Genomic DNA, 21,885 nt, shown 5'->3' with positions numbered 1-21,885 from the left:
TCTCAAAGATTTGGGTTTGGAAAGTGAACCAGAGATGATTCTAACACTACCCACCACAAGCATCAATGCATATATCTCTGGTTAGTGGCAATCAGCTCAGTAAGATTGACTGTACACCTTTAATCCTTCCCAGTATAAACAAATGGAGGATGGTTGTTTAGTTTACTGTACTCGATACAGATCATCTCTCTGCTAAGTCACATGATTAAAATCACATTAAGCAATGAAAGCACAAGAACTCAAATCAATCAGAATGAAATAAAACACATTGCAAAGTTACCACGGGGAGAATTAGAAGTAAAAAATTCAGGAGAGAAATTAACTCCCCCTCTGCACTCAATAAAATTGGAAAATCAGTGAAGCCCTGATGCAGAGGGGTAAATCTCCTTTCTCAAAACATGAAATCTGGGCACAGAGGAAAATGATTAATTCTTCCTACTGTTCCACGCAAATCAGATCATTGATTTCTGACCACTCTCCACTGGGGGGTGGTACATCAATAGGTAGAAAATAAAATCACCCTCAACTACATTGATTTGGGAAAGATTTTTCCTTCTTGCCCTTCAGTGAATCTGCCCACTATGAATTCAGAAGAACAAATAAACAGCCATCAACCACTCTTCCCACAAATGTATCTTTCAGATAGGTTAACTAACAGTGAAATAAAAGCAGAAACTGCATCTGTAGGAAGAGAAGTAGCAGTTAAATTCTGGGTTGAAAACCCTTTTGACTCAAAACATTTAACTCTGCTTCTATTCCCACGGTTACGGTCTGATCTACTGAATAGTTCTAACATCCTTTCTTTTTATTCTCTTGTGTCTGCAGTTTCTTTTGATTTTCTGAACAAACAATACAGAATCGACAGAGAAATAAAATACCCAAGACACTTCACAGCAAAATAATCAAACACCTTGAATCGGATCGTACTTGTAAATGGCAGCACGGTTAGCTTTAACAGTTAACGCCTTGCTATTACAGTACCAGTGATCCTGGATCGAATCCAATGTAAGGGATTTGTATATTCTCCCCTTGACCTGCAGCACCCTCCATCTTGTTTGGGACAAAGAGACTCTTTTTTTCACTTACTTACCCTACAGTAATTTGTAACAAAACAATTCACATGTAATTGAAGTGCCTATTCCAGATTTTATTCAAGATAATTTGTATACATTTTGATTTGACCATGAGGAAATTACAGCACTTTTTATACATAGTTCCCTCATTTCAGGGCACCATAATGTTTGGGACATTGCTTCATTGGTACAGGTATAAGAGAGCTAGGCTTGCTCCAAGCTTTTGATCATCTTTGGAGTCTGGAGTTGCCATTTTTGTACAGGAAGATTAGAGTTGTGCCAATGGAAGTCAAAGAAGCCAAAAATAAAACAGTAAGAGACATGGTCCAAAATCAACAGTTTGGAACATCATTAAGAAGAAAGAACATACCTGTGAGCTCAGTAATCACAAAGGGACTGGTATTCCAAGGGAGACCTCCACTACTGAGGATAGAAGAATTCTCATCGTAATGAAGAAAAATCCCCTAACGCATGTCCAACAGATCAGAAACACTCTTCAGGAGGCAGGTGTGGATGTGCCGAGGACTACTACCCATAGAAGACTTTGTGAACAGAAATATAGGAGGTAAACTGCAGGATGCAAACCATGCAGAGGTGCCATGGTTTGGATCTTGGGCAGTTCCTTTACGCCTCTACACTTTGCTCGTCATTACTCGAATAATCTTGGTCTCATCTGTCCACAAGACACCTTTTCAGAATTCTGCGGGCTCTTTTAAATACTTCTTGGCAAACTGTGATCTGGCCACCCTGTTTCTGTGACAAACTAGTGGTTTGCATCTTGCAGTGTAGCCTCTGTATTTCTGTTCATGAAGTCTTCTGTGGATAGTAGTCATTGGCACATTCACTCCTGCCTCCTGAAGAACATTTCTGATCTGTTGAACATGCATTAGGGGATTTTTCTTCATTACGATGAGAATTCTTCTGTCCTCTGCACTGGAGGTCTCCCTTGGAATACCAGTACCTTTGCGATTACCAAGCTCACCAGTACACTCTTTCTTCTGAATGATGATCCAAACTGTTGATTTTGGTAACCCTAAGGTTTGTGTGACGTCTCTTACTGCTTTATTCTTGTTTTTCAGCCTCATAATGGCTTTTTTGACTTTCATTTGCACAACTCTGGTCCTCATTTCACAAAATAGCAATGACAGACTCCAAAGGTAATTAAAAGCTTAGAACCCAGCTCTCTTATACCCGCACCAGTAAAGCAATTAAACATACCTAAGTATTCACAGACACCTGTGAAGTCAAATGTCACAAACATTATGCTGCCCTGAAATGAGGAGACTATATATAAAAAGTGCTGTAATTTCTACATAGTCAAACCAAAATGTACACAATTAATCTTGAATAAAACCTGGATTGTGCATTTTAATTACATGTGAATTGTTTGATTATAAATTGAAAACTGTGGAGCGCAGAGGCAAATAAAGGAAAAAGATGTCTTTGTTCCAAACATTATGGAGGGCACTGTATATTTGTGATTGCTGTGTGTTGTGTATTGTGTGTATCTGGAGAAATCAGGTTGTACATATACAGTCAGATATTAATAAATTTGAACTTGACCTGCATGGGTTTTCTCCAAGTACTCCGGTAACCTCCCATCCACTGAAACATATGGGGTTTGTAAGTTGATTGGGCTTCAATGGCCAGAATCAGCTTCTACTATGTTGTAAATAAGTTTAATTTAAATGTAAAAATATACAGGTTGATGTTGTTCATGATGTTGGCGCCCACTAGGGGACCCCAAAGGAATTACATGCTAGGTGAAATAAACTTTAAAAAAATATTCATGCACTGTTTCCCATCTCGGTGTATTAGAATGTGACACTGGACTGCAGCTGACGGTAGAGATCACAGAGGCCGCCACTGCTGCTGTGGCCATGGGTTGGATGTCAGAGATTTGAAGTACATTACATGACATTTATATTAACTTTACAAAGACTGCCGGCGAGAGGAGCGCAAGATTCAAGGTTCCATTTATTGCTGCAAACACAAAATCTTGTATTTCTTTGTTTGCCCTGTGAAGCACGCAGTGCTACTGATGCAGTGCCATGGGGTTGTGGGCTGGATGGGCCTGTTTCTGTGCTGCATCTAAATTTACAAAAAAAGAAAGTGGCGCAAAAAAAATCCTTCAAGTGGAATACACAAACGTGCTGGAGTAACTGCTTTTCTCAGAGGGTAATGAATCCATGGAATTCATTGTCCATTGAAGCAGGGGAGGCAATCTCAGTGAACATATTTAAGACAAGGTTGGGTGAATTTTTACATAGTAAGGGAATTAAGGGATATGGAGAAAAAGCAGGTAGGTGGAGGTGAGCCTGTCATCAGATCAGCCACTGAATGACGCAGCAGGCCCGAAGGGCTGACTCCTGTCCCTCTTTTTTTAATGTTCTTAACTCAACAGGTCATGCGGCATCCATAGGAAATAAAGGGTAACCAACATTTCGGTCCTAGGCCTTTTGTCAGGTAGAACTAAAAAACAGGCAGGTATCTGAATAAAATGTTGGTGGGAGTGGGAGGAGGTGGGGAGAGGTGGGGGGAAGGGAAAGGAGGAGAGAAGAGGTTGAAGGTAGGACCACATGCTAATAAGTCAAAATGGATTTTGGGTGGGAGGGCAAAAGAGAAAAAAGCTGAGAAGTGATGGGGGAGGGGTGTAGCTCTGATAGAAGGATGGGTTCAGGCTGGAAGTTGGAGGAAAAGAGAGTGGTGGGAAAAGGAGAGAGAGAGAGAGAGACAGGGAAGGAGTTTAATGGAAAATGGAGAAGTTGAAGTTCATGCTATCTGGTTGGAGAGTGCCAGAATTAAAGTACAATTACATGGCTGGGTTCAGAGTTCAGTTTACAATCACAGATACAATGCAAAGCTTAGTTTGCGAGCTACCCGGGCATCACAGCAGAATTGTCCCTTTCTGGTGCCATTTTAGATTTAAAAATTCACCAAAGACAGTAAAGGCTTAGTGACAGGATTAATCATGGCAATGGTCAAACTGGCTGTCATGCATTTTAATGTAACAGGCAAACTAGACTCAATCATACCGGATAGGTGACTTCTAGGATCCTTGTAGCAAAGAACATTAAGAAGAACTAGACAATACAAAGCTAGATACATTCCACTTCACCTATCGTAGTAACAGGACTACGGCGGATCCCATCTCACTGGCTCTATACAAAGCCCCGGAACACGTGGACAGCAGTTTGGCGTTTAACACCATCATCCCCTCAAATCTGATCAGAAAACTCCAAGACTTGGAAGTTAACACCCCACTGTGTAATGGGATCATGGATTTACTCACCTCCAGACCGCAATCAGTGAAGATTGGTAAGAACATCTCCTCCACAATCTTCATCAGTACTGGAGCACCACAGGGCTTTTTTCTTAACCCCCTGTTCTACTCACTTTACACCTACGACTGTGTAGCTCGGTACAACAATAACATCATCAACAAATTTGTCGATGATAGCACGGTAGTCAGTTGTATAAAGAAAAGCAATGAGTCAGCATACGGGAGGGAGATTGAAAACTTGGCTGGCTGGTGCACCAACAACAACCTTGCACTCATTGTCACCAAACTGAAGGAGCTGATCGTTGACTTGAGGAAGGGAAAGCCAGAGGTATACAATCCAGTGATCACTGGGGGATCAGAGGTGGAAAAGGTTAGAAAAGTTCTTGGAAGTCACTAGCTCAGAGGTTCTTTCTTGGACCCAACACACCAGTGGCATTGTGAAGAAGGCACGGCAGGCCTGTACTTCCTCAAGAGTTTGCGGAGGTTAAGTGTGACATCAGAAAACCCTGGCAAAGAGTGCTGACCAGCTGCATCATGGTCAGGTATGTTAAACCAATACCCTTGAGTACAAAGCCCTCTAAAAGGTAGTGGACACAGCCCAGGACATCAGAGGCAAATCCCTCCCCATCATCGTGAAAATCTACAGGGAACGCTGACGTTGGAGAGCAGCCGCAATCATCAAAGATCCACACCACCCAGCACACGCTATGTTCACGCTTCTGCCAAAAGGAAAGAGATGTAGGTGCCACAAGACTCTCACCACCAGGTTCAGGAACAGCTGCTCCCCCTCCATCATCAGACTCCTCAACGACAAACTCAATGAGGCTCATTTTAGGACTCACACTTGTGCACTTGATTGGTTTTCTTTTTGTTCTCTCTTTATTGCACAATCAGTTTGTTTACATTTGTTATCTGTTTACAGTTCTTTGTAGTTTATTTTTTACTCTACCAATTAGTGGTAATTCTGCTGTGCCCGCAGGAAAGAGAATCTCAGGGTTGCATGTGATGTCATTTCTGTACTCTGACAATAAATCTGAAATATTAAACCTGAGATAGAAGAGCAGGAAATGTTGAGGAAACAGGGAGGCTGCGGAAGGACTTGGACAGATAAGGAGAATGGGCAAAGCGGCAAATAAAATGTCGGAAAGTGTTTGGTCATGCACTTTGGGAGAAAGAAAATAAACGGACAGACTATTTTCTAAATGGGGAGAAACTTGAAAATACCCACATGCGAAGGGACCTGGGCGTCCTCACGCAGGTAAACTTGTCTGAAGGTAAACTTGCAGGTTGAGTTGGTGGTGAAGAAAGCAAATGCAATGTTGCCATTCATTTCAAGAGGAATAGAATTTAAGAGCAGGGATGTGATGTTGAGGCTTTTTAAGGCCCTGGTGAAAGCTCACTTGGAGAATTATGAGCAGTTTTGGGCTCCTCATTTAAGAAAAGATGTGCTGACGTTGGGGTCGGTTCACTAAGATGATTCCAGAAATGAAAGGAGCATTTGACAGCTCTTGGTCTGTACTCGCTGGAATTTAGGAGAATGAGGGGAGATCTCATTGAAACATTACAAAAGTTGAAAGGCATGGACAGAATAGACGTAGAAAGATTGCTTCCCATGGTGGAAGAGTCCAGGACAAGAGGGCACAACTTCAGGATGTGGCGGAATTTCTTCAGCCAGAGGCTGATAAATCTATCAAATTTGTTGCCACAGGTCTTTTTAAGGCAGAGTTTAATAGGTTCTTGATTCGCCAGGGCATCAAGAGTTACGGGGAGAAGGCCGGGCAGTGGGGCTGAGTGGGGAAAATTGACCAGCTCATAATTAAATAGTGGAACAGACTCGATGGGCTGAATAGTCTATTTCTGCTCCTAAGTATTATGGTTTTATGGCCATGGGTTAAGTGTTATATGCTATGATTGGCTACTGCCAGCTGGACACAGCTCCTGAGACTGATCCTACCCATAGCCCTTTGCATGCTCCCCATTCTACTCTGCCTTGATCAGTCAATGAGGCTGTTTCCAGTCTCTAGTTAATAAAAAGCCAATCAGATTCACAACTTCAGTCTTTTGTGATTATTGATGGTGCATCAGAACAATCGGGGAAAACTTCTTCCCATCAAGAGTGGTGGAACGAGGTCCCAGTCGTGAATGCAGGCTCAATTTTGACATTTAAGAAAAATTTCAATATATACATGGATGGGAGGGGTATGGGACACTATGGTCCAGGTGCAGGTCAATGGGACTGAACAGAATAATGGTTCGGCACAGACTAAATGGGCCAAAGGGCCTGTTTCTGTATTGTACTGTTGATGGAAGGCATTTCACTCGTTCATTCAGAAGTAAGGACAGGCTTCAACTTGGTGCGAGAATCAAGACTGTTCCAGTTTCTAACAAAACTATCTGTACATTTCATACATTACAATAGTCCTTCAAAAATTGCTTGTGTAACACTTTGTGAAAGATACTTTATCATTGTATTCTTTTATTTCTGGATGTTCTGATCGTTACAAAATTACTTCCCTTTCCCAAACCTAAGTGTCTCCCTCCCCAACCCACTGCCCAGCCAAAAAATGTTCAGCGTCAGCCCTGTGAAAAGTAATTCAGCCACCGGGGGATGAGCTGATTCTTATCCTTGCTGTCACTTCATTATTTTATCAGAGCTCGGCATTCAAGGTGAGCCAAACAGCCCGTCCTTCGATAAGCATGCAAGTGTGATTTTGTACGGACTTCCAAATTTGTCGAGGCTGCAGTAAGGAAAATCATTTTTGTTTACGTGTGAAAAGAAAATTGTGAAGCATATTGCCCGTTCATCATCCAGAGCCTGGCTTTGAGAGTACTTGGGTGATGAATGACTGGGCTCTGGCAAGGACAGTGATTCTAACAACCCCTGTGCATCACCACCACCACCCAATCACTTGGCTGATCAAGTGCATATGAATCACGCAGCAGCTCTGCATATCAGTAGATCACGACACCTGTCAGAACTCAATGGGATGATAGACTGCAATGCCATCAACATGACTAGGATATTTACTGATAGGATCCTTATCTTCCTTGGACAGAAGCAATTACCATTGCTATCATATTTTGTTTTGAAATACACCATCTAAAATAAAATCAGTAAAGAGTTAACAGATTATTTTATTTCTGTTGTCATACTTTAAGTTCCGAAGTCAGACAATGACTATTCCAATGAGATATCCAGATTTTTTTTCTTTATTGAGTCTGCTTTTCCTTAAAGTGTGCCAAAATGTACAGGCTCATTGTGGATAAAGAATGACATTAGTTACAGCACATTTTTCATTCTCGTTTTCCAAAATAATGTTTTGGATTTAAATTAAGGACGATAAAAAAAGTTTGGAGATAAAAACTGACTACGGGGCTGTCAGTGAGGAGGAAGGCATGAAAGTACGGGCAGAGAAAGTGGCAAATACAATTGAACTCCGCAAAGGGCGAATTTAGGGGCTTGAAAGTACAAGGCAAAACAAAGGATCTAAGTGGCAAGCATGGAGCTACAATAGTACATGAGGCAAAGACTGGAGGTGTTGTAGAGAGTGAGGAAGGCTTTCAAAGCTTGTAGAGGGATCTGGACCAGTTGGAAGAATGGCTGATGGGATTGAATGCGGACAAGTGTGAGGTGTTGCATTTTGGAAGGACAAACTAAGAAAGAACATACATGGTAAATGGTCGGGCACTGAGGAGTGCGGTAGAACAGAGGGATCTGGGAATACAGATACATAATTCCCTGAAAGTGGTGTCACAGGTGGATAAGGTTGTAAAAAGGCCTTTTGGCATATTGGCCTTCATAAATCAAAGTACTGAGTACAGGAGTTGGGATGTTATGGTAAAATTGTACAAGATATTAGTGAGGCCAAATTTCGAGTATTGTGTTCACTTTTGGTCACCTGACTACAGGAAAGATATCAATAAGATTGGAAGAGCACGGAGAAGATTTACTGGAATGTTGCTGGGACTTCAGGATCTAAGTTACAGGGAAAGGTTAAACAGGTTGGGAGTGGTGGAGCATAGAAGAATGAGAGGAGATTTGATAGAGGTATTTAAAATTTTGAAGGGGTCTAGACAGACTAAATGTAGGTAGGCTTTTTCCACAGGGTAGGTAAGATATAAGCCACAGGACACAGGTTAAGGGTGAAAGGCAAACTTTTTCACACAGAGAATGGTGGTGGTGTGGAATGAGCTACCAGCTGAAATGGTGAACGTGGGCTCAATTTTAATTTAAAATAAGAATTTGGACAGGTACATGGGTCGGAGGGGCATGGAGGGTTATGGTTGGGGTGCAGCTCAGTGGGACTAGGGAGGACAATAGTTCAGCATGGACTAAAAGGGTTGAATGGCCTGTTTCTGTGCTGTATGGTTCTAAGAGTGAATATCTACTGATTCTTAATGGTAAGAGCTCCGGCCAAAATGATTATTAGAATGGCATGTGGGAAGCTTTATTTTGTTAGCCAAGAGAACAGAAAAATGTGAGGATTGGAGTTATCATGTTAGAATTTTGTACAACACTGATCAGACCTCACCTTGAGCGGTGTGTGCAGTTCTGATGATCACTTCACAGGAAAAGATGTGTCTCGAATAGAGAGGGTGCACAAGGAGAATGATGCCAGTACTGGAAAATTGTCACGATGAGGAGTGACTGGAAAAACTTGGGGACAAAGGAAGCTGGGAGGGAAAATCATGGGGTTTATTTTATTGAGGGGTGGCACGGTTGGCGTAGTGGTTAGCGCAATGCATTTACAGTGCCAGCAATCGGGACCGGGGTTCAAATCGAGTGCTGTCTCCAAGGAGTTTGCATATTCTCTTTGTATCTGTGCTCAAGTTTCCTCCTGCTCTTCAAAACATACTGTGAATTGGGCGGTATGGACTCAAGGGTCGAAATGGCCTGTTATACTGTGGACACAATTCCCTCGGTAAAAGGGTTAAACAAAAACCCAGTAGGTATAAATATTAAATCATTGATGGGATTATGGGAAAGAGGAGGAAAACATGTGCATCCAGTGGATGAAAGGCTCTGGAATTTACTGCATGACAGAGCGATAGAAGCACAAACCCTCATCACATATAAGGAATATTTGGATGGGTGCTTAAAGGGCTATGGAACTGGTGCTAGAAGGCATCATTAATTCTTTTTCAACCAGGATTGTCACAATGACTTCCTTTCATCCAAGACTGATCTAAAAACAACACCCAGGAAACTAAAGTTGTGCAAGGCTGGTTCTGAATTGGATATCAGAAGGTGGCTCTCGAAAGGCATCTGAGACAGCTTCACAATGCAAGTCACCCGACTGAATTCTTTTGTTGGAGATATCGACCATCCTGGGCAAAGGTTACCATTTTTGACAGACAGGCACTGTATATAATCAGTCAGAGGATGAATAACCTCCTCACCTTTCATTGCCGAGAAAGCCCAGGAGGAGCACTGTAGATTATTTTCCCCCCTAAATTGGCCCGTTCTGTTTTTCATGCTGATTTTTCATTTCTCCCAGAAACCACATGATTTATGAATGAAGTGGAAAATGTGAACCACACGGTATCTCAGCACTGAGTAAAGAGTTGGTTGGATCATGGAGTCTTTAGTTATCAAGAACTAAAATGTGATTGTGACCCAACCAACGTATCCTTCCAATCCATTCTCCCTCACGCAATTATTCAGCTTCACATTTGCCACTCATAGTTTCTAACCAATCCCAAGACTAAACAGTTTAATCTGACTTCCTTATTGAATTTATTATGATCATACATTTATAGCTCCTAATTTTGAACTCTACTACATCTAAAATAGTATTCATTGTACTTAGGTAGATAAAAATATCATTATCTTCTATGTGCCAACCTGTCAATCAGAATTTATAGTCATGAACATGGTTTGCAGCAGCATTACAGGTTCAAATATTGCTATAAATTATATTTTTTAAAATAAATAGTGCTAAAAAGAAAAAAATGAGGTAGTGTCTGTGGTTCATTGTCCATTCAGATATCTGAAGGCAGAGGGGGAGCAGCTGTTTTTATACCACTGGGTGTTCGTCTTCAGCTCCTGATGGTGGCAGGGTGAAGAAGGCATGGCCTGGGTGATCAGGCTCCATGACACACCGCCTATTGTGGATGTACTTGATGGAGTGAAGACTGATTAATGACCATGATGGCACTGGCTGAGATCACAACTCTCTGTAGTCTTTTCCTGTCCAGTGCATTGGCATTTCCTACCAAAGAGTGATGCGACCAGTCAGAATGAAACATGGGAATGCTCTCCACTGTAGAAATTTGCAAAAGTCTTTGGTGATATACCAAATCTCCTCAAACTTTCCCTGAAGTACAAATATGGTATAACTCACAGTACAATGTTTGCATACCACCAACTGAAAACCTACATGAAGGACAAATTGGGAAGCAGACTGAGATTACCAGAAGGAAGCAGCTTTGAATATGTGATTACAGACACAATGATAATTAAAAGATTTATAACAAACATGTACATCAAACTTCAAGAGAAAGGGAACGAGGAAACAAGCTGTAAGCCTAAACAAAAATGGGAACAAGATCTAAACATAAAGAATGAAACATGGGAAAAGCTATGCTCCAGAACTATGAGAAATACAATAAACACGAGGTTACGCATGATACAATATAATTGGTTACACAGGCTATATATCACGCCCCAAAAGTTAAATAAATGGGACCCAACAGTATCAGACAGATGCTTTCACTGTAAGAAGGAAACAGTACATGCAATTTGGGCATGTAAGAAAGTGGAAAAGTTTTGGGAAGATCTAAACCAGGTATTAAATAAAATCACAAAAAGCAACATACCAAAAAATCCAGAGATCTTTCTTCTAAGTAATATAAGAAGTAAAAAACTTGGCCTCGATTTGGATGGAACACAAAAAAGATTTATTATGATAGCCTTAACTGTAGCAAAAAAATGTATAATGTCAATTTGGAAATTAGAAGATAGCCTGAGAATACAACAATGGTACAGAGAAATGAATAAATGTATTCCATTGGAAAAATTAACATATAATTTAAGAAATCACATCACAGTATTCGAACAAATTTGGGAACCATACATGGAACATAACAGAGAGGGCCTACCGCAGACCTCCACCCCCTAAAATGACAGAAGGAGAAGAAGACGAAGTGAACTGATCCAGTATGTAAAAGTAGAAGACACAAATTTCTTGTTTATTTTCATTGTGTGATGACATTATTTAATGGGTTTAATGTATCATATATTTTGAACGTTGAGTGAGTGGGGAGGGGGGGGTGAAGGAGGAAGGGAAGGGAGTGGGGAAAAAGGGGAGAAAATGACACTGTGTATATTCAAGAGGGAAATGTTTGTGTGTATTTTGGTCAGTATGGTTCATAGTGTGAAAAATAAAAAAAAGTTAAAAAAATACTTTCCCTGAAGTATAGGCACTGGGGAGCCTTCTTCATGATTGCATCAACATGGAGGCCCCAGGACAGATCTTCAGAGATGCTGCAAACCAGGAATTTGAAGTTCTTAACCCTTTCCATTGCTGACCCCTCGATAAGGACTGATCCGTGTTCCCCTGATTTCCCTTTTTTGACGCCTACAATCAGTTCCTTAGTTTTGCTAACGTTGAGTGCCAGGTTGTCATTATATGACACCGCTCAACTAACTGACCTATCTCACTTCTTCGTGCTGTTTGTAATTCTGTCGACAACCGTGGCGTCATCAGCAAATTTGGAGATGTTATTTGAATTGTGCCAAGCCACACTGCCATGGGTAGAGCGAGTAGAGCAGGGGGCTCACCACACATCCTTGAGGTGCGTCTGTGTTGACTGTCAGTGAGGAGGAGACATTGTTTCCAATTCATGACTGTTGCCTTCCGATGAGGGAGTCAAGGATCCAGGTGCAGAGGCCTGTTGACTGAGGGGATGATGGTGTTGAAAGCTGAGAAGTCATCGATGGAAAGTATTGCTGTTGTCTCGATGATCCAGGGCTGAGTGGGCAGCCACTGAAATTCCATTTGCTGTAGGTGACTTGCAGTGGGTTCAGATCTTTACTTACAACTGAGTTAATTCTGCTCACCAACCTCTCAGAGCATTTCTTCACAGCAGATGTGAGTGCTACTGAGGCAGATCACTCGGCTCTTCTGGATCTTCACAGAAACAACTGTTTTAATATTAGATAATCCACAACGTGAATACTTTGAATTATGAAGTATGTCAGGATTCTTCAAAGGGATTTGCACAGCCACATTTTAAAGTGGAAACTGTTCTCCATGTGCCCAGTTCAGTTCAAGATTATTACCTGTACCGGGGGCAGTGAGAAAATTTGTTGCACCAACAGACCAGTTAGATATCTCATGTATAGTACAGCAAGAAAATCGCAGTACAGAGTAAGGGCAGCATCATTCTACTCATATGAAATACATTCAGGAGTCTGGTAATGGTGGCAAGGCAACTGTCCTTGAACTAGGTGGTGTGTGATCTCGTACTTGTAAATCATCCTGATGGGAGGGGAGGCGAGCAGAGTGTGCGAGGAATGGGACGATCCTTTCCGAGACAGTGGGTGGTATAAATGGATTGGATGGAAGAGAGGGGGGAATGTGTGATGTCCTGAGTTGCATTCACAACCCTCTACAGTTTGCTTGCAGTCTTGGGCAGAGCAGTTCCTGTAGCAGGTGCTGATGCACCCTGACAGGATATGTTCAATGGTGCACCTGTAAAAGTTGCTGAAGGTCGCAAGTGACCTGTCAGATTTCTGAGGAAGGAGAGGCATGAATTCTTGGAGAATAGTGATGGGAGGGTCAGATTCACAAAACAAAAAAAAAGATTGCGGATGCTGGAATCTGGAACTGTAACAGACCAGTAGAAGAACTCAGCAAGAGTAAGTAGCTCCTGTGGAGGCAAAAAGGGCAGGTTGATGTTTTGGGTCATGACTGTTTGGGAAAAGGAAAGATTCCCAGTATAGTGCAGAACACATGGGGGTAGGAAGGAGGCTGGTAGAGTTGGGTGGAACCTGGTGGGAAGGGGATGATGCACACATGGCACCAAGTGGTGGAGGAGATGGGCAGCGGATGGATACAGATGGGAAGGGGATGATGGGCAAATGGAACCAGGAGCAAAAGTTAAAACTCTCATGACTGCAACCCTAATTTGCTGCAATGTTGGGACATTTTGAGGGATGTGAAGGGCACCACACAAATACAGTTCATTCTTTGTTCTCACCACCTCCATGGGTTTTTCAACCTCAGTGACATACGGCACTTTCCAGCATTCATCTGGATGGCCACACAGCAAAAAAATAATTTAAAACACCTACATTTACTCATTCTAGTTCAATGTTTAGGAAATGGAATGTGTTTTTAAAGCAACTGACAACCTGCACATGAAGCCAAAGGAAATTAAAGCAGCACCATCTTTTATCAACTTTCAGAAACTAGTGGACTCGTCTATAAACAAACCTCCACATCTGCTTGTCATTTTGACTTCATGGGAAAAATTTCAGGTCTGATCACAGAAGAAAATTCAGAGTGGTATTTCATTGTTTTACTCAGTGAATTCTGACGTGAAATTGTGAAGGTGCATGTTAAAACTCGGAATTTATCTTGAGTCAACAATTAGTCATTCTCCTGTTTCCTCCTTCCAGCGAAAACATCTGTCTGATACTGTTGGGTCCCATTTATTTAACTTTTGGGGCGTGGTGTGTAGCCTGTGTAACCAGTTATATTGTATCACGCGTAACCTCGTGTTTATTGTATTTCTCATAGTTCCGGAGCATAGCTTTTCCCATGTTTCATTCTTTATCTTTATGTTTTGATCTTGTTCCCACTTTTGTTTGGGTTTACAGCTTGTTTCATCGTTCTCTTTCTCTTGCAGCTTGATGTACATGTTTGCTATAAATCTTTTAATTATCATTGTGTCTGTAATCACATATTCAAAGCTGCTTCCCAATTTGTCCTTCAAGTAGGTTTTCAGTTGGTGGTATGCAAACATTGTACCATGAGATACATTTGTACATATTTGTACTTCATTTGTTCAAAAGATAATAAATTATTTCCCAAAAAACAATTTTCTATTCTTTTGATCCCTTTTCTCTCCCATTCTCTAAAGGAAAGGTTATCTATTATTGCATCAATAATAATTTTGGTATTGGTAATTTGTTTTTTTCCTTTCTACGTGAATCTTCTTCCAAATGTTGAGCAGATGGTGCAGTACTGGGGAACTTCTATATTGCACCAGTTTTTCATCCCTCTTATAAAATATATATGCTCTGGTACCTTCTCCCTTATTTTATCTAGCTCTAACCTGGTCCAATCTGGTTTATCCCTTGTTTGATAAAAATCTGATAGATATCTTAATTGTGCTGCTCTATAATCAAAAAATCCAGAGATCTTTCTTCTAAGTCATATAAGAAGTAAAGAACTAGGCCTCAATTTGGATGAAGCACAAAAAAGATTTATTATGATATCCTTAGCTGTAGCAAAAAAATGTATAATGTCAACCTAGAAATCAGAAGAGAGCCTGAGAGTACAGCAATGGTATATGGAAATGGATAAATGTATTCCATTGGAGAAAAAAACATATAATTTAAAAAATAACATCACAGTATTCGAACAAATTTGGGAACTGTACATGGAGCACAATAGAGAGGGCCTACCGCAGACCTCCACCCCCTAAAATGACAGAATGAGAGGAAGACGAAATGAACTGATCCAGTGTGCAAAAGTAGATGACACAATTTTCTTGTTTATTTTCATTGTGTGATGACATTGTTTAATGGGTTTATTGTATTGTATATGTTGAACGTTTAGTGGGTAGGAAGGGGGGTGGGAAGGAGGGAGGGAAGGGAGGGGGGAAAAAGGGGAGAAAATGGCACTGTGTATATTCAAGAGGGTAATGTTTGTGTGTATTTTGGTTAACATGGTTCATAGAGTGAAAAATTAAAAAAATTAAAAAAAGAATTAGTCATTCTCAAATATGACACAGATTTAACTTGCTAAAGGGAATTTATGTTAGAAAGAGAAAAAAGTTTAAGGGGAATCATGAGGGGGAAGTGTGGAATGAGCTGCCAGCTGAAGGGGTGAATGTGGGATTAATTTTAACATTAAGAACTTGGACAGGTACATGCATGGGAGAGGGTGTAGTCATTGGGGCTAGGCCAGTGGTTTTCAAACTTTTTCTTTCCACTCACATACCACCTTCAGTAATCCCAATGCTATAAGTGCTCTGTGATTAGTCAGGGTTGCTGAAGGTGGTGTGTGAATGGAAAGAAAAAAGTCTGAAAACCACTATTTTAATCGTACCTAATTGACGCGTTATGTGCACAGTTTTATAACTCAAAGGAAATGGGCCAATGACAAAGTTTCTCTTGCAAAATATATCATTAACAATTGGTTCTAGAGCAGTGGTTCTCAACTTTCCCTTCCCACTCACATAACCCCTTCAGTAATCCCTTATTAATTACAGAGCACTAATGGCATTGGGGATACTTAAAGTGGTAAGTGAGTGGAAAGAAAAAGGTCAAGAACCACTGAATGAGGAAAATAAATATGGCTGGGCACAAACTACAAGGGCCGAAGGGGCCTGTTTTTTGTGCTGTAATATTCTATGGTTCTAAGGCAATAGCAAGTATCGGTTTAAGGTGGGTGGAGGAACATTTAGGGAAGTCAGATACAAGTTTTTTTAAAACTCAGAGCATGGTGGGTGCCTGGAATGCATTGCCAGGGATAATGGTGGAGGCTGGTGAAACAGCACATTCCAAAGACTCTTGGATAGGCACGTGGATGTAAGAAAAATAGAGGGTTTATGGATGTGCGGTAGGGAAAAATTATATTGCTGTGGACTAGGTTTCCATAGGTCAGTGCAACATCGTGGCCTGTACTGTGATACCCTGCCAATGCATTTTCTACCAAAAAAAATGAAAATGTGATCAATCCATCCCACATCACAATATGGAAAGGAAGCCATTGGGAGCTGAGCTTCCAAAACGGGGTATAGCATTAATAATATGCCCATTTCCAAAACTAAATTGTAGGTTAACATATTACAAAGCTTAATGGGGATGGCAGATAATTGAAACATCAAACACAATGAAGGATAAAACATTTGGAAGTGTGGCTCAATACATTGTAACCATAACTATTAGAGTTCCGTAAATTAATTCAAGGCTTAAGGTCTAGTTAAACTTATATACTTGCTTTATATCTACTGACGTCAATGCAAATCAAGTGACTTGCTCATCAAGGGCAACCTGCTGGTATTTGATCACTCCAGGTGGCCAATAAAAGTACGTTGGAGTAGAACTTACATTCCTAAAGCTTTCCTATCCCAAACTGCTTTACAGCCAATGTAGAAATTCTGAAGAGTGGTCACTGTTCGAGGAGAGGAAGTGTTTTTGCAAATCTGACTCCCACAAACAGTAAACTGATAACCGATTTACTGTATTTGGCGGCATATAAGACCCATGGGCATATAAGTACACCCCCCCCCCCCCCATTTTAGGAGAGAACTTAAGAAGTTTTTTTGTGTATTTATGGGTAAGCATTTAAAACTTGGAAAAAACATGCAACTAAGACAACAGGAAAAATCTTTTTAATAATCAAACCTCTATAATTTGAAAGATAAAACAAAAGCAGTTTAGATATAGCAGAACGTACAAATTCACACACTTGTGGAACGGAGGGATGTTTCACTCTTCCTGGTGGTGTGAGGTCACGGTCTGAATCTCCCATCCATTTGCCCCAGTGTTCTTGCATGCTGTTTTTAAATGGCTTGTTTACACACACATCTAAAGACAGCAATTGACTGGTCAGACCACCAGGAATGACAGCTGTCTGGGTTTTCAGTTCTACCTCCTTTTTAACGGCTTCAGTTCCGTCTGCCCTGAACTAATCCCAGACCAGAAGTGAAGGTTTTCCTCAGGTTTTCCAGGCTGTCTTCCCCATATTTTCTGTAACCGTAAATTCATTCCAGCTTCATCCATCCACCTTTTTGGATCAACATGAACAAACAAACCACATGGTAGATTTTTCTTTAGACTGAGTTTTTCATTTAAATACTAAAAATGGGGGCAGTTTTGTGCCATCAGGCACTACTGTATTGTGTGTCTTTTCATGACCAGTGTTTTTTAACTACGACTGCTTTAGCCCCATTGACATCACAGTCTCCCAACAGCACACCACTAGCTCCCACACTGATCCCAATCCCCCACTCCCCCCTGACAGCTCGCCACCAGCCCCTCGCAATAGCTGGTGAGCCGCTCAGCAACTATGATCTCCGTCGGTGTTAGTCACCATTATCACCCTAATTTCAACTTTGCACACAAAACCCAGGGAATATTTTTGAGCCATTTTTTGGGAAAGAAAGTGAGTCATATATATGCCATCAAATACGGTAAGTGAAATACACAACTGTGCTAGAGAAATCCAGCAGGTCAGACCTGCTGAGTTTCTCCAGCACATTTGTGGCAGGCACTCGACCTCAGCATCCGCAGACCTTTTGTTTAACACCTATCTAAGTGAGGTTGATTAAGAAGCGATTATTACCAGGGCACATGATAACACTTCAGTTTCTATATTTGAAGTGTTTCAGCAAATTTTACTCTCACCTGAAAGAATAGGTGAGGCTTGGTTTAACATCTCATTCAAATAAATATCATCTCCAGCAGTTCATATCATCTTCAGTGCAGAACTGGACTAACAGATGAGGATATTTTGATTAATCAGGAATTAAACTTTGCTCCTTCTCTTCGGCATCACAGGCTTACTGATATCTTGCAGCTGACCCTTTCAAGTGCCTTCAATACCTCTGCCTTGGAACTTTTTTATGTCTTTAAAAATTTTCACAGTCATGCTTTGACCGCTTCTTGACCTTCATCCATACTCTCCTTACTCAGGGACCCTGAACTGCCCAAATCTATATAATAATTGCACATCCATTATATTATAGTTGATTGGCGTAGTGGTTGGCGCAACACCTTTACAGCACCAGCGATCGGGACGGGGGTTCAGATCCTGCGCTGTCTTTAAGGAGTTTGTACCTTCTCCCCATGTCTGTGTGGGTTTTCCCCAAGGGCTCCAGTTTCATCCCACCATTCAAAACGTAGCAGGGGTTGTAGGTTAATTGGGTGTATTTGGGCAGCACGAACTCGTGGGCCAAAATGGCCTGTTATCGTTCTGTATGTCTAAAGTTTTAAAATAAAAATTTTAATTTAATTTTTAAAATATAACAAAAGCAGGTTACTGTGTTCACACAATTCCAAGTGGTGTTATTTGGCTTTTTTTATGGCCTAGGGTTTACAAATGCTTCTTGAGTAGAGTTCATAAGTTAACAAAAGAAGTCCGGATACTGTTCCCAGAAGCTCTTACTCAGCCACTCTGCTAAATATTTGAGGTTTTTCCTCTTACAGCTGGATTCGGGCAAGACAGATTTTGCAGCAGATAGAACAACTGGAAAGGATCAGTGCATTTGCAGTTGTTCTGAAGGTATGATTCACAATCATCCTTGCAAGGGATTATTGCTAATTTCTAAATGCTTTCCAGAAGAAGGTGATGAATCTTAATCTTGAACTTCTGCAGTAAATGAAGGAAGGTGATGGCTCTGGAGACTCTTGCATTTGATCCAATAACGGTGGTGCGATTTCAGGGGAGGATGGTGGAGGAAGAGGGTGTGCCAATGCACCTAGTGCATGTTCTTCCTGGAAGTGGAGTCGCAAGCTTTGAGAGTTGTCCAAGAACCCTTTGCGAGTCAATGCAGTGGGACCCTGCTGGTGGTACACATTGCCATGGTGAACAATCGTGGGAGATATGGACCTTTAAGAGTTTTGCGCCTACAACTTTTAAGTGTTGGGGAACAGCCTCTTCTGCTCACCTGCAGAATCCAGAAAAATAAAGCTGGTACCAGCACCAAGGTTTGTTATGGGCAGAATCGCCACTAAGGGTATGCACGTGTGATTTTGATGCTTCACAGAGAGTAGAACCATTTTATAGCCACAGTGTTACTGAAGTCAAGTTTGCCATTGGAGATGGCAAATCACAGGATAGAGAGGGGGATGTGTAAAAGTGTGGTGTGCAATTTACAGTATATACATGTAAAGGTTAATGGTTTAAAAGGTTTAAATTTGTAAAGTTAAGTAGGGTTAGGACATATATAGTAAATAGTAGGAGACGGAAGAATGGTGTTGAACGGGACTCCAAGTCCATAGATCCCTTAAAGTAGTAACACAGGTCAATAGGGTGGCAAAGAAGGCATATGGCATGTTTGCATTCATAATCAGGGGAACAGAAAATAAGAGTTGGGACATTATGTTGCATCTCTACAATTCAATATTTAGGCCACACTCACAGAATTATGTGTCATTCTAGTTCCCACAATGTAGGAAGGATGTGGTTGTACAGGTGGGAGAGCAGAGGAAATTCACCAAGATTTTGCCTGAATTGGAGGACTTTTATTGTGGGGAGAGATTGAATAGGTTGGGCTTCTTTTACCTGGAGCAGAGGAGGCTGAGGGGTGGCCTGAAAGAGGTATTTAAAATTATAAGAGGGTAGATAAAGTAGATAGAATTTTTTTTCCCATGGCAGGGATATTAAAAACAACAGATGTAAGGTGAGAAGGAGGAACATCTTGAGGGGGATCAGAATTGATTTTTCTTTTACACAAAGAATAATTTACATCTGTTGGCATAACTGTAGAATAAAAAGGATAAAGGATTATTTTTTGGGTTCTTTTTTTGACTTTTGACCAATTGAAAGACAAATATAATATGCCAAATAATAGTATTTTTTATTACTATCAACTTAAATCAAAGTTAAGATTGAATTTTAGACGACCTGAACAAAGACACTTTGAATATTTAATAACTGATATGTTTATTAGAAGATTTATTACTAATATGTATATAAAATTGCAAGAGACCATGCAGAAAAAAGATCTATTTAAATCTAAATTGAGATGGAAAAGAGATTTAAATACACAAATCCAAGAGGAACTAGGGTCAAAACTATGTTATGAAAGTGTAACTAATGTCTGATATCAAATGGTACAATGTAATTTTTTTACATCCATTATATTATACTCCACATAAATTACATGGACTTAATTCAAATGGCTCTGATCAGTGTTTTAGATGTAATAAAGAGGTGGGAACCTTTTTCCATGCTGTTTGGCAATGTGAAAAAGTGGAAAAATTTGGGGAAGATATAAATTACGAAGATGCAAGTTCCGAAAGACCCAAAAATATTGTTGTTCGGGGATATTCATGAATTGAAGTTAGATATTTATCAGAGGAAGTTATTAAGTGAGGCAATAACAGTAGCAAAGAAATGTACGGTGGTAACGTGAAAACTAGACAATGTGGGTTTGAATAGATGGCAAATGGAATTACTAAATTGTATCTTCTTTGGCTTGGCTTCGCGGACGAAGATTTATGGAGGGGTATGTCCACGTCTGCTGCAGGCTTGTTGGTGACTGACAAGTCCGATGCGGGACAGGCAGGCACGGTTGCAGTGGTTGCAAGGGAAAATTGGTTGGTTGGGGTTGGGTGTTGGGTTTTTCCTCCTTTGTCTTTTGTCAGTGAGGTGGGCTCTGCAGTCTTCTTCAAAGGAGGTTGCTGCCCGCCGAACTGTGAGGCGCCAAGATGCACGGTTGGAGGCGAGATCAGCCCACTGGCGGTGGTCAATGTGGCAGGCACCAAGAGATTTCTTTAAGCAGTCCTTGTCCCTCTTCTTTGGTGCACCTCTGTCTCGGTGGCCAGTGGAGAGCTCGCCATAGAACACGATCTTGGGAAGGCGGCGGTCCTCCATTCTGGAGACGTGACCCACCCAGCGTAGTTGGGTCTTCAGCAGCATGGATTCGATGCTTGCGGACTCTGCCAGCTCGAGTACTTCGATGTTGGTGATGAAGTCATTCCAATGAATGTTGAGGATGGAGCGGAGGCAGCGCTGTTGGAAGTGTTCTAGGAGCCGTAGGTGATGCCGGTAGAGGACCCATGATTCGGAGCTGAACAGGAGCGTGGGTATGACAAAGGCTCCGTACACGCTGATCTTTTCGTGTTTCTTCAGGTGGTTGTTTTTCCAGACTCTTTTGTGTAGTCTTCCAAAGGCGCTATTTGCCTTGGCGAGTCTGTTGTCTATCTCTTTGTCGATCCTTGCATCAGATGAAATGGTGCAGCCGAGGTAGGTAAACTGGTTGACCGTTTTGAGTTCAGTGTGCCCGATGGAGATGTGGGGGGGCTGGTGGTCATGGTGGGGAGCTGGCTGATGGAGGACCTCAGTTTTCTTCAGGCTAACTTCCAGGCCAAACATTTTGGCAGTTTCCGCAAAACATTTGACCTAAATTGTATACCATCAGAGAAAGTAACGTATAATTTTATAAGATTTGGAAACCGTATATGGATTTCATTGGTAAGAGTTCATCTGCAGCACCCGCTGCAACTCAACCTAGTTAATTTAAAGTTTAAAATTATATTTGTAAATTTGAAATTTAGTGAATGAATGAATGATATATAATAAATTCAGGTAGGATTTTTTCTTTTTTTACCTACTTTTTGAGGAG

At 41.1% G+C, this 21,885-nt stretch overlaps 1 protein-coding gene and 1 long non-coding RNA gene across 9 annotated transcripts in view; both read right to left on the bottom strand.

Annotated features, from left to right (window-relative positions):
• Positions 1 to 21,885, bottom strand: part of mad1l1 (mitotic arrest deficient 1 like 1) — a 1,066,498-nt gene that overhangs the window by 272,536 nt on the left and 772,077 nt on the right. The window lies entirely within an intron of this gene.
• LOC138758845 (uncharacterized) overlaps positions 1 to 21,885 on the bottom strand; it is a 65,691-nt gene that overhangs the window by 35,083 nt on the left and 8,723 nt on the right. The gene's annotated exons all lie outside the window — the stretch shown is intronic.

The sequence above is a fragment of the Narcine bancroftii genome, chromosome 3 (genome assembly GCF_036971445.1).
Source record: "Narcine bancroftii isolate sNarBan1 chromosome 3, sNarBan1.hap1, whole genome shotgun sequence".
NCBI classification, from domain to species: domain Eukaryota; kingdom Metazoa; phylum Chordata; class Chondrichthyes; order Torpediniformes; family Narcinidae; genus Narcine; species Narcine bancroftii.
This window is presented reverse-complemented; position numbering and strand designations above follow the sequence as displayed.